Here is a 13,849-nt window from a genome sequence, read left to right as displayed (position 1 = left end):
CAGGGCTTGCTTAGCTCCCCGGGCCCACCCCACTCCCTCCCCACCTTCCTGTGCTCGCACGGTGATTGGCTTTGATAGGAGTGTGTGTGTCCATCGTGCCCAATGAAGCGTCTCCCTCTTCCAGTCTTCCCGCCCTTCTGCCTCCCTCCTTTGCTCCCTCCTTTGCTCCACCATGGTTTATGCTCCTTTGCCTGGAGGCCTTTCTATGTTCCAGTTTCTCCTTGGCTTCCTCATATGAGGGAGAGCGTCCAATCTTTCACTTTTTGTGACTGACTAATCTCATTAGCACAATAATCTCAAGTTACATCCATTACAAAATTGTGTGGGATTTCAAATTAGTTTTACCACTTTGGAAAAGATTGTGGAGGGTCTTCAGGAGAATAGGGATGAACCTACTATATGACCCAGCTATACCACTCCTGGTACCTACCCACAAGAATTACAGCCAGACTACTACAGCAATGCATGCATTTCTATGTTTATGGCTACACAATTCACAATTGCCAAACTATGGAACTAGCCTAGATATCTGTCAACAGATAAATGGATTATAAAATTATGGGATATACACACAATGGAATTCTACTCAGCCATAAAGAAGACCAAAGAGGCATATTTCTATATGTCTTATCTATGAAAAGCATCCTCAGTTTTGGTATGACATACTTCTATAGAAGACTTTCAGATGGAAGAAGACTAATAAAGATCATATAGCATGCTGTGATGTTGATGAATATGGTAAGCATCGTAGCAAAATGCATTGGCTATCTCTACCCCTTTTCTAAAATGAGGCATGAGAAGAACTACAGAGATAAAATATAGTTTACTGGCATTTTCTCACCGTAAGAAGACAAAATTTCACCTCCCTCTCTTAGGGTTTCAGCTGGGGCTGAGAATTAAGTTGACATAAATCAGATTAACAAAAGCATACAAATTCATTTAATACAATTTCTTTGGCAAGAAGCTTTTGAAAGGACACGAAGCCCCAAAGAAGCAATTAGTCAATCACTTCTATGCCGAAATGGAGAATGAATAGTAAGTTTTTAAAATGTAATCAGGCAAAGGGACTTAATCTACAGTATTTAACTGGGTTGAGAAACTGCCAGGAAAACAAGAGTGAATGTAATGAATGTAATGTAATGTTTGTACAGATTTTCTTCCCCATGACTTTCTGTCCCCAGGGATAAGAATGTTAGCTTTTTTGATATAGAGGGGTGCCCCTCACATGGGAACATCACTTGTACGAAACAGAAAAAAGCCACAGTGACCTTGTACCTGCTTACAGGTGTATTGTTTTTATTGGTGCATTGTAGTCATACCTCTTAATGGGGTACAAGATGGTTGCATATATGCGCACATTATAAAATTGGCTCTTCCCACTTCCAACCCCATTCCTCCCCCCTTCTTCCTCCTCATGTTTGACTGTTATGTTTGTGAATGTACATCATGTACATTAGGGAATTTCCCCCTTCCCCCTTCCATCCCCATCAGCTAGGTCGCCTTATTTGCTCATCTATAGTTTTCCTTCTTCGTCTAGAGTTCTTCCTATGACCCATTTTCTCCCTAGCTTCCGCATATTAGGGAGAGCACCCAATTTTTTACTTTTCGTGCCTGACTAATCTTATTTAGCATAATGTTCTCCAGTTCCATCCATTTCCCTGAAAATGACATAATTTTGTTGTTCTTTATGACTGAGTAAAATTCCATTGTGTACATATCCCATAGTTATATAATCCATTCATCTTGCAGGTCTATTTAATACAGAATAGTGCGTGTGCCAGAGCGGTGTATGTTTGCCACTACTGGATCGCAAAACCACATTTCTGTGTAGAGAGAGGGACCTTCCCGGTGCTATATTTATTTTCTCTTCTGCCTGATGCTGTTGCTTCTCCCTGTGGTTTTTATGTTCCAGGGTGGTGGAAATGCAGATCTTCACCTTCCTTCCTTCCTTCCTTCCTTCTTCATTCCTCTTTTTCTCTTTCTTTTTCTGTCTTTCCTCCTTTCTTTTTCTCTTTCCTTCCTTGCTTTCTACTTTCTTTTTCTTTTGTTATAGGAATTTGAGCCTATGGCCAGTCTGCCACTAAGCTGCATCTCCAGCCCTGGCCCCGTTTAAAATAATCTTTTTGAGACAGGGTCTCGCTAACTTGCCTAGGTTCATCTTAAATCTGCAACCCGCCAGCCTCAGCCTCCCAAGTTTCTGTGATTTTAGGCATGTGCCACTGCACCTGGCTGGATCTATTCATGATTTATTTTCTCTGAAAGTCCTCCACTAGACCGCTCTACTGAGCAGCAAACAGTTGGGGTCCATCCAGTGGACAGTGCTGTGGCATTCTGATTTCAGTCATAATTCTCAGTAGTTTGTATGTTCCAGGGTGGCCCATCTCAGGGACTGCAAAACCACATATCTGTGTAGACGGAGGGACCTTCCCGGTGCTGCATTTGTTCTCTGTTCTGCCTGCCACTGTCGCTTCTCCCTATGACAGGGTGACACTGGAAAACGCCTGCGCGTGCTTTTAGCCACAAAGATAGAGCTGCCCCAATACAGAGGAGTAAGCAGCCCTCTATCTTGTTGAAACTTACGTAAAAAAACAGGGTTGACTGGGATAGTGCTCTGACTTTAGTTCTTTCGGAAATGCACTAAGGAACGTTTCGTCCTTAGTCTTTTGAGAAACCTCCATACTGATCTCCAAGGAGTTATAAAATAGCACAACAATCAACCCTGATATATATATATATATATATATATATATATATATATATATATAATGTTTCAACAAGATAGAAGCCTACTTATTCCTCTTTGTCAAGGGGCAGCTCTGTCTATGTGGCTAAAATTATGCACAGGTGTTTGCCAGTGTAACCTGCCACAGGTCTGCTCCCTGACATGGGCCAAGCTTTCTTCTTTCTTGCTGATCTGTTCATCTTATAGGCTTCTGTTATTGGCTGTAAAATACAAGATGATGAGTCCCTACAGACTGAGACCGTGCACATGCACATGGGTGTCAAAGCTCACCAACACCCGATGAGAGGATGGAAAGAACCAATAGGCAGAAGCAACTTAACCCGTGGATTTAATTCACCTTTAAAGCATCACATTGGTTAAAATCTGTTATCAAGTTACCCTGATATAGGACCCATGGAGAGCTATGCTGGGGTTAACTTCACAGTAGAGTTCTCAGGGTGAGCACATTTACTGTCATTTGGGCATGGTGGTGCACATCTATAATACTGGTACTCGTGAGGCTGAGACAAGGAGAACTGGAGGCTCAAGGCCAGCAATTTAGCAAGATGCTGCTTCAAAAATAAAATGGGGCTGGGTTGTAGTTCAAAGACAGAATGCCCCTGGCTTCAATCCCCAGTACCATAAAGATAAATAACTGAGCTCGGGGTGTAGCTCAGAGGTAGACTGCCTCTTGGTCCAATCCCTATTATCCTCTTCAATGCGCACACACACACACACACACATACACACACACACACACACACACACACACACACACTATAGATATAGTAGCCATGTGTTTGCTTTTTTGTCAGATACTAGTTCAGAGATCAATAAAATCTGTTTCCTATATCTGAAACGCTCTACCTAGAGTCTCAGTTGGTAAAGTCTTGTTTGTTAAAATGCACTCATAAGAGAAGAAGGCCTGGCTTAACTCAGAACCAAGAGAAAAGTTGTATAGGAAAAGTTGTACATCTTTACCTGTACAAAAGCCATCTTCAGGTCTGGTACAGTGATGCCATATGTGTCAGTGAATGTGGATTTAGCCAAATCAAATAAATTTTATTTATTTATTTATTTATTTATTTATTTATTTATTTATTTTGGGCGGTACTGGGGTTCCTGGAAGCCCTTCTACATCTGGGCTACACTCCAAGATCTATTTTATACTTTTTTATTTTTAGAAACAGGGTCTCTTAAGCCAGTGTGGCTGGCTTCAAACCAGCGCAATCCTCCCACCTCCATCCCTCAAGCGCAGGGATTACAAGCTTGGGCCACCACGCTGGGCTGAATTTTAAAACAATCTCCATATCAAATAACAGTGAGATTTAAAGTCTTGGCTATGGATATTAATTGTTTTCATAACAAGTGGAAAGATGAACTTTTTATTTGGGCTCTAAAGTGTTATCTCCTATTCTTTTTTTTTTTTTAACCCAGGAGCATTTCACCTCCGAGCTACACCCCCAGCCCTATTTTTTATTCCTTTTTTTATTTTTTGGGGGGTGGTATTGGGGTTCCTGGAAACCCTTCTATGTCCGGGCTACACTCCCAGACCTATTTTATTTTGGGAAACAGGGTCTCTTAAACCAGCGTGGCTGGCTTTGAACCTGCACGATCCTCCTGTCTCCTCCTCCCAAGCGCGGGGATTACAAGCGTGCGCCATCATGCCCGGCTATTCCTTATTTTTTGAAACAGAGTCTCACTGAGTTGCAGAGGGCCTCACTAAATAGCTAAGGCTGTCTGTGAACCACGACCCTCCTACCTCACTCAGCCTTTCAAATGCTGGGATTACAAGCGTGCGCCACCACACTCAACTATCTCCTATTCTTTCTTGTGTAGGATAGTACATTTCCTAAGTGACGTTTCTTACGCTTTCTCTCACCCCCATGCATTCTTCTAATGAACAGTCCTTTCCACATGTTACTGCCAGCCAATGAACACTCCTCACGATTCAGTTAAACAGAGTTTAGGGCATTGTATGATATGAAATCTCTTCTTAATGAATCGATAGGGATAGGGCTTACAATTTCTAGAACACCCAGAGGAATTCTATCATGCAGAAGCAAGTTGACTGTCAACCTGCCTGTGTCTGCCCAGGAAACATTAGTCCGAAGCCCAGAAAATGCCGACAATGGGGCCCTGCTACTTTTGCTTACTGGATGAATGCCCATCTTAGTGAGCTATATTCCTTTGAGCACTCTTATCAACCTTGACATTTTTTCCTTTCTCATTTTTAAGTATGAAGAATTTATAAGCCCCCCTTTTGCTTCAATTTCCCTCCTCAAAAATTCTTAAATCATAACTGACTGGATGGTTCACAGCCGTGGCTTAAAGCACGCGGTCTCTGCTTGAGAGACGTAAACTAAACGCCCTCTGTCGACGCGACAATCTGAAATTACTCTCGAAAGAGTATTTAGAACAAAGATGTGCAGTGATGTAAGCAAGCATGTATTTTGATGAAGAACCCGCTAAGTGAGATCCTAGTGTTCTGTGAGGGTTCCCGAGAAAGAAATATTTATGCAGAAATACGGAAAATTTGACAAGTCACATGGATGGTAAAATTTGGGAAAGAGGTCATTATAGTAAATCTTAGGTTAAGAGAAATGTTTCCTGTCTCTTTTTCATCATGTTAAGACTCAGCTTCTTCATCTTAAACGTGAGAATTTTAATGGATTTCTCTCAGCCGCTGAACTCAAAGCTCATCGTGCTTCTACACCAAGACCCGTTTTTATGGCCCCTGAACACCTGCCTCATGTTTTACGACATCTGCCTTTAAAAGATACTTAAATGAATGGCCAGCTGTGCTCATTCTAGAATTACTAGAATTACTTCACATCAAGAACTGATTTGTAAGCCGTGGTGGCGCACGCTTGTAAGCCCAGCATCCGGAGGGCTGAGACAGGAGGATCACGGTTTGTGGACAGCCCCAGCTACTTAGTGAGGCTCTCTGCAACTCAGTGAGACCCTGTTTCAAAACAAAACGTAAAAACTAGGGCAGGAGTTGTAGCTAGGAGGTCAAATGCCTCTGGGTTCTATCCCCAGATACTCCAAAAAAAAAAAAAAAAAAAGGAACTGATTTGTACAGTATTACCTAGTCAGCTTAAGAGAAAAAAATGGAAGCTCTAATAGAACTTGCAAATAGAACCGTTAGTTTTAAAAATACCTGGGCTACTTTTTTCGGTAACTGAAAAATAACTAAATTATAACATTTTCCAAATGACCTGTCTGTGATAGCAGTAGGTTTGGCCAAAAATAAGAGTCCAGAAAGTAGATTTGAGCTGTAAATATTGAATTAGTTGTCACCAATGTTAGACTGATGTTGGGCCTCAGACTTTTGAGACAGAAGGGAATTCGGTACCGTATTTTAGAATCAGATTAGCCAGTGGACATGATTGAGTTGGAGAGCGGTGATCCTTCCTGATTAAGACAAAGAAAATCTAATCCTTAGCCAGAAGCCATTAGCAACCGATACAGTGTCAAGTAAGTGGGTGGCTTTCTGGCAGCCCGAAAGCCTTTTAAGTGTGTAAGTGGCAATTTCCTGTTGTTTTGAGCTCAACAGATTTATTTCAGGAACATTTCTAGGAAACAGAACCTAGGGAAGTAGAGGTATATTATTTCCCTTCACCTAAGATATTATTTCCATTATTTCCAGTGGGGTAAATAATTGATTTTTGTGTCTTCACATTACTGCAGATCTTTTAAAAATTCTTTTTTTTTCATCAATAACAATGTAATGTGAAACACACCCCGAACAGAGCATTTGATTTATATTCTTTAATACTGACTTGGATACCCTGAAACCTGTAATTTAACAGGCATTCTTTTCTCTGTGTTTGTAAAGAAAGTAAATAATAATATAAATAATAATCCAATGGAGTAAAAAAATCATACAGACAACAGAAATAGTCCTTTTCAAGTTACAAGGTGGAAAGTAAAGGCACAATTTTAAGTGCAGGTACTGGGTAATCTCTGATATTTCTGCAACGATACCTAGAAATGAGAAAGGTGAAAATGAAGATAAAGAGGAAACAATTGTGGAGAATGAATACTATTCACAGAGGCTGGACTTAAGCAAAAATCTGGGGTTGTTTGGTTGGTTGGTTGGTTGGTGGTACTGGGGTTCCTGGAAACCCTTCTACCTCCAGGCTACACTCCCAGACCTACTTTATACTTATTTGGAAACAGGGTCTCTTAAGCCTGCACAGATGGCTTCGAACCTGTGCAATCCTCCTGTCTCCGCCTGCCAATCACGGGGATTACAAGCGTGCGCCACCACGCCCGGCAAGTAAAAATCTGTTTTACAAGAGCCAACATTCTTCAATATGTGAAAATAGAAAATAATAAGTAGCCATGTATATAGTCACTAAAAAAATACCGGTTAGTGGGGAGGGATAGATGGGGAGAGGTTGGTCAGTGGGTACAAACTTACAGCTACTTAGGAGTTAAAATTCTGGTGTGCTCCGATAAATAAAAATAAAGACAAAAATGACATGATGATATCAATAGACACTGAAAAAGATTCAACACCCACTCATTTTTTTTAAAAAAAGCACTGCAGAAAATTAGAATAAAAAGAATTTACCTCAACATTATAAAGGCAATATACAATAAATCTACAACCTGGGTTGAATGGGGGAAAACTGCAGGAATCCCCTTTAAAATCAGGACCAAGACAAGGATGCCCACTATCACCACTCATTTTTAATATAGTACTCAAGACTCTAGCCAGAATGATAAGGCAAGAGAAGTAAATCAAAGGAATACAAATAGAAAAAGAAAAACTGAAATTATCTCTATCTGCAGTGACATGATCCAAAAAACTCAACTCAAAGACTTCTAGCTGTAATGGTGGGGAAACTGTTTCAGTGAGATGTAGATGTACAAATTCTTGTTCTGAGCTATGTAGAGAAAACACTAGCCCAAACTCTTGCTGGAAGCTTAAATGAGTTTATTATTAAAAAGATGGAAAGATAGGACAGAGTTTAATAAAACCCTCTATCAGAGGTAGCATGGGGGATGACTTGAAAAGAAGTCACCCGAGGCTTCTAGACCCAGGCATTTTATACCCAGTCTTCTGACCAGACTAGATCCACCCTTTCTCTGGGGCAGGTCTTTTGACATGGGTATTCCTTCCTGTAGACCTGCCCTGTCTCTGACACAGACCCCAGGTCTTTTGTTACACCCCAAAATGTGTTAGTTGCTAGAGTCTGGGATCTCTTGGAGGCTCATGGCATCCTCCCATATTCTTGGGAAGTTTGTTTATCTTTAAAATGTAAAAGACACTGGTCTTCTTCATGAGCCATCCTCCCCCATCCTTGGGGAAGTTTGCTTCTCTTAGAAACTTAAAGGCCCTGGGCTTCCTCTCTTCTCTTGCTAATCCCCCTTGGAATTCTGCAGCCCTTTTCCTGCCTGAAGCTTCTGGCTTTTTAATACCGATACTGATACATTCTGGAACCATTTCCTAATACTGGTACATTCATACATTTATTTTAAAGCCCTTTTCCAATACTGGCACATTAATACATTTTGAAGCCATTTCCCAATACTGGTATACAGACCTGATTAGCAAATTCAGCAAAGTAGCAGGATACAAAATCAATCTAAAAAGAATTAGTAGCTTTTCTATATGCATCTGTGAATCTACTGAAAAAGAAATGCAGAAAATAATTCCATTCACAATAAGCTCAAAAACAATTCATTACCTAGGAAATAAATCTAACCCAGGAGGTAAAATACCTTTACAATGAAAACTCTAAGATACTGAAGAAAGAAACTGAAGAAGATCTTAGAAGATAGAAAAATGTCCCATGCTTTTGGATAGGCAGAATAAATATTATCTCAATGGCCATTCTACCCAAAGTGTCAATGCACTCAGTACTAAAATACCAATGTCTTTTTTCTCAGAGCTAGAAAAAAAATCAGTCATCAATTTCATATGGAGAAACAAAAGACCCAGAATAGCCAAAACAATTTTCAGCAATAAGAATTATACAGGATGCATCATAGTTTCTGACTTCAAATTGTACTGCAGAGCTATAATAAAAACAACATAGTATTGGGAAAGAAAAAAAAAAAACCACAGACACATAGACCAATGGAACAGAATAGAAGATATAAAAACAAATTTACACACTTAGATCCAATTCTTATCAACAAAAATGTCAAAGACATAATACAGAGAAAAGATAGCCTTTTAAAACAAATGGTGTTGGGAAAACTAATTATCCATTTGTAGAAAAATGGAATTAAACCCATACTTTTTACCCTTCACAGGAGTCAACTGGAGATGGATCAAAGACATGTAAATTAGCCCAGAGACTTTGGAATTACTAGAGAAGGGCACAGGCACCACACTTCAACATTTAGGCAGAGGTAGACATTTTCTCAATAAGACCAACAAAGCTCAAAAAATCAAAACAAGAATTAATAAATGGAATATCATTAAATTAACGGGTTCTGCTCACCAAAGAAAATCACCAAGAGTCTAAAGAAAGAGCCTACAGAATGGAAGAAGATCTTGGCCGATTATTCCTTAAACAGAGGACTAGTATCTAGAATGTACAAATTACTTAAAAGACTTAACACTTAAAAGAATAATAACCCAATCAAGAAGTGGGAAATTGGACTAAAAATAGACACTTTATAAAATAAGACATACAAATGCCCGATACATCGATGAAAAAATGCTCAACGATATTAGAAATAGGGGAGATACAAATTAAAAGTACACTGAGAGGCATCTAACCCCAATTAGAACGGCAATCATTGAGAAACCAAACAACAATACATGCTGGTGATGATGTGAGAAATAGAAACTCTTCTATACTATTGGTGGAATTACAAATTAGTTTTAGACATCATGGAGGTCAGTGTGGAGATTCCTCAGAAAACTGGGAATGGATCCACCATATGATCCAGCTATACTGCTCCTGGGCATCTTTCCAAAGGGACTGAAACCAGAATATTATAGTAATACATGTATATCCATGTTTATAGCAGCACAATTCATAATTGCTAAGTTCTGGAACATTTCTTGAGGTGTCCATCAACAGATGAATGGATCACGAAATTATTGAATATACAAACAATGGAATTTGACTCAGCAATAAAGAAGAACAAAATTATGACATTTGCAGAAAAATGAATGGTCATAAAGAATATTAAGAAAGATTAGGCAGTCACAGAAAGTGTATGGTCCTATGTTTTCTCTCATATGTGGAGGCTGGGGAGTAGTTGGGATATGAGAGACTTTGGATGATGATAGAGAAACTCCAGTGGAGTGAAGGAGGTATGTTTGGGGTGGGAAAGGGGGGAATGAAAGAAGGAAACACTTGCACTGTCATTGTCTGCCTATGTGAGGGTACCAACGCCAATTTCAGTATCTTGTATAGGGAAGGAGGACCGTGGGAAGGGAGCTGGGGAAGCTCACAGGTGCATGATGTCGCCATCACTGTGAACCGCATTAAGATGCGAAGTTATAATGCACCAATAAAAGTATAATAAAACCTCTGGTTATGCAGTGAAGTGACTATATAATTCACTGTGTATTTCAAAGGGCTAGATGAGCCGGTTGTGGATGTGCACACCTAAAATCCCAGTACATGGGAAGCTGAGAAAGGAGAATCATGGGTTTGAAATCAGGCTCAGCAATGTAGCGAGATTCCCAGCAGCTTAGTGAGACCCTGTTTCCAAATAAAAAACAAAATATCTGGGGGATGTAGCTTGAATGTAGACTATCCTGGGGTAGACTATTTCCAGCACTATTAAAAAAAAAAAAAGCTAGAGGAAAGGATTTTCCACATTTTTATCATAGAAAAGATGTTTGAGGAGATAGATATGTTCAGCCTGATTTAATTATTATACACTGAGTACATGTATTGGAACATCACATGGTGCCCCATGAATATGTACAATTATTTTGTTTTATATACTAGTAAAAATTAATTTTTATTAAAAAATATTATCTTTACGTTGGTCAGTGCATAAGTCAGCTTTCTATCGCTGTAACAAATGCCTGACATAGAGGGTTATTTTGGCTCCGAGGTTTCAATCGCTGGTCTCTTGGCCTTGCTGCTTTGGGCCTTTGGTGGCACAGGACAAGATGTGTCAAAGGCCTGTTCCTCTCCTGGTAGCAGAAAGAAAAATAATAAAGAGAGGAAGAGGAAGAAATCCACGCCTTAATACACCTTCAAGGGCACGCCCTGCTGGCCTTGCTCTCCTCCCTGGGCTCCACTGCCTCCCACCAATGCCACAGTCTAGAGATCAAGCCTCAACACATGAGCCTCACGCAAAGCCTCGGAGCACGGACAAGCGCACCCAAGTCCTTTGCCAGAGTACAACACGGGTGCCCTTGGTCCAGGTCCCAACAGAACCCTTGTTTCCCTCTGAAGCCTCAACAGCAGAACCTTTACCATCCATATCACTATCAACATTCCAATCTCCTGAGCCTTCTCTAGAATCACCTGCTAAACTCAGCTTACAGCATACGAGATTTTCTGTAGCCTCCTCTCCAAATTTTTCTAAATTCCTCTCACAAACCAGTTCCAAAGATGTCTGGACCACCTTGTCAGATATAGTCACAGCAATGACCTTGCTTCTGGGTAATCACAGAATTAACATGAATTATTGATGAGCATTTTGTTGTTATAATAACAGGGAAAAAAAACAACTTCTTGTTGTTTGCTTTTTTGAGGATTCTTTGTTTTGTTTTATTTTTTGGTCCTAGGTGTTGAGGCCAGGGGTGATCTACTTCTGAGCTACACCCCCAGCCCAATCTTAGTTTTTCTTTCAAAACAGGGTCTTGCTAAGTTGCTTAGGAAGTCACGAAGTTGCTGCTGCTGCTGGTCTTGAACCTGTGATCCTCCTGTCTTGCCTCTGAAGTACTAAGATGCACTACTATGCCTGGCTGCAACATCAACTTTTATGGAGGAAAGGTTTATTTTGGCTCCTAGTTTCAGAGGATTCAGTTTATAGTCATTTGCCCCTGTTGCTTTGGGCCTGTAGCAACACGACATCGCCGGAGCATGTGTCAGAGCAGATTACTCCCCCTCTAGTAGCCAGGGAAAAAAGAAAAGGGAAAGAAGGAGGGAAGGAGAAAGAGAAATACCAGAACTCTGATATTCTTCTAAGGTCATACCCCAAATGACCTGACTTTTTCCCAGTAGGTCCTATGTCCTAAAGTTTCACTGCCTCTCACTAGCGCCGCAGGCTGATGACCTTGCCTTGCATACCTGGGACCTCGGAGGACATTCCAGATCTAAATTATATCACTCAAGTACCTGTCTCTATGATCTTGCTGAAAAATCCCAAGTCGAGTTGTGTCAATAGACTCCAGGACAGGCAGTGTTCCTGCCAGTGGCTCTAACCTTAAACATATTAAGGCGATTTCTGTCTGATATCTAATGCTTCTACAGACTCTTCAAGTTGTTTTCGCCTACGAAAGTTCTGAGCTAAGAAAGACTGCTCAGAATCGTACAGATTAAAACCTAGTAAACAAAACAGATTTTTTTTCCCAGTGGGTGAAAAGATATAGTTATCAATTGGTGAAGATTTTCTTGACCTGTCTCTTTTCTCCTTCTCTGTTCTCATGCACATATTCCACTCCTTTGCTTAGCTAGCCACTTTTCACTTGTTTTAAAGCCAGTATTTCAGCCGGGCATGGTGGAACACACTTGTAATCCCAGCACTCAGCACTCAGGATAGGCTGAGACAGGAGAATCGCAAGTTAGAGGATAGCCTCAGCAGGTCGTAAGACTCATCAGCCTAGTGAGACCCTGTTTCAGAATCAAAAGAACATAGCAGAGGTAGAATGCCCCTGACATTAGAGTGCTCCTGAGACATCTAGACAGGCAGGAGAAGGCAGGGCCTTCCAGAGAAACCTAAAACCAGTGTCCTTGAGAAAAGAGAGGAAGAAGTGACGATGCTCGGTGGGCTTCAACGTGTAACTCGTGAGTCTTTTCTGAAACCCCACTCATAAATTCTATAGGAGCTCAAATTTATAATTTTAGAACATAAAATCCCTATAGACTTTTGTCCAGCCCTTAGTTGCACATTCGAAGGAGTATATTATCCATTGTACATAAATGAAACAGGATGAAATAGGAGAGGCATGTGTGAACTTGAAATTCCATCACATATAAGTGCACAGCTTTGCTCAGCTTCCGCTGGTGGATCTGGGATAATGGACCCAAGGGGTCCAGTCACCCAGGACGTCAAGAAACACTTGCAATGCTTATTTTCATATGAAAGCTTTGATATTTTAAATGTGGGAAGCTAAATCTAGGAAATTGTGTTTGCATCCCTCCATCTACACCCATCCCTTATTTTACTCAATACGGTACAAAATATCAGAAAAATCACATTATTAGTGTCCAGTCCCAGACTAGAATATAATATTTTCAATCTTATTTTAGTCTATTTTGTACATGAATATCATATTATGGTAGGTTGTTTATAAATAAAGGAAGCTGGGAGAAAGAATTTCAAGTTATATTATTTTTTGAACTAGAGTAAGATATTCTCTAAAAATACCTGAAGTACATTCCCTGAATCTGGAGCTGCTCAATTATTTTCACTAAATATGTGATAATAAGTGATATATAAGAGAGTTTTTAATCATAAGCTAATTAAAATTATTTTGATAGAACACAAACTGGAAAACAAATTATATGAAAATCTAAACATTAAGTTGCCAGTATAACCAAAATCTACATTTCCCTTTTCAATGACATTTTACTTAAATAAAAGCAAATCATGTCTTAAAAAACTGTAGCATAGCCGGGGCATGGTGACACACGCTTGTAATTCCCGTGCTTGGGAGGCTGAGACATGAGGATCGTGCAGGTTCGAAGCCAGCCTCCACCACTTAGTGAGGCTCTCAGCAACTTAGTGAGACCCTGTTTCCAAATAAAATATAAAATGGGTCTGGGAGTATAGCCTGGAGGTAGAAAGCCTCTGAGATCCACCCTAGTACCACCAAAAAAAAAAAAAACTGTAGCATAGTTTATGATATATAAAAATAATAAAGAACTGTGTTTTGTCTTTTCTAATAACTTAGTAATCCTGTTCCAAAAAATTATTTCAGAAATATCTAGTACTATGTTACCCAATTACCATTCACGATACGTG

The sequence above is a fragment of the Muscardinus avellanarius genome (genome assembly GCF_963383645.1).
Source record: "Muscardinus avellanarius genome assembly, chromosome: 17".
In the NCBI taxonomy this organism is placed as follows: Eukaryota; Metazoa; Chordata; class Mammalia; order Rodentia; family Gliridae; genus Muscardinus; species Muscardinus avellanarius.
Note: the sequence above shows the minus strand (reverse complement) of the source record.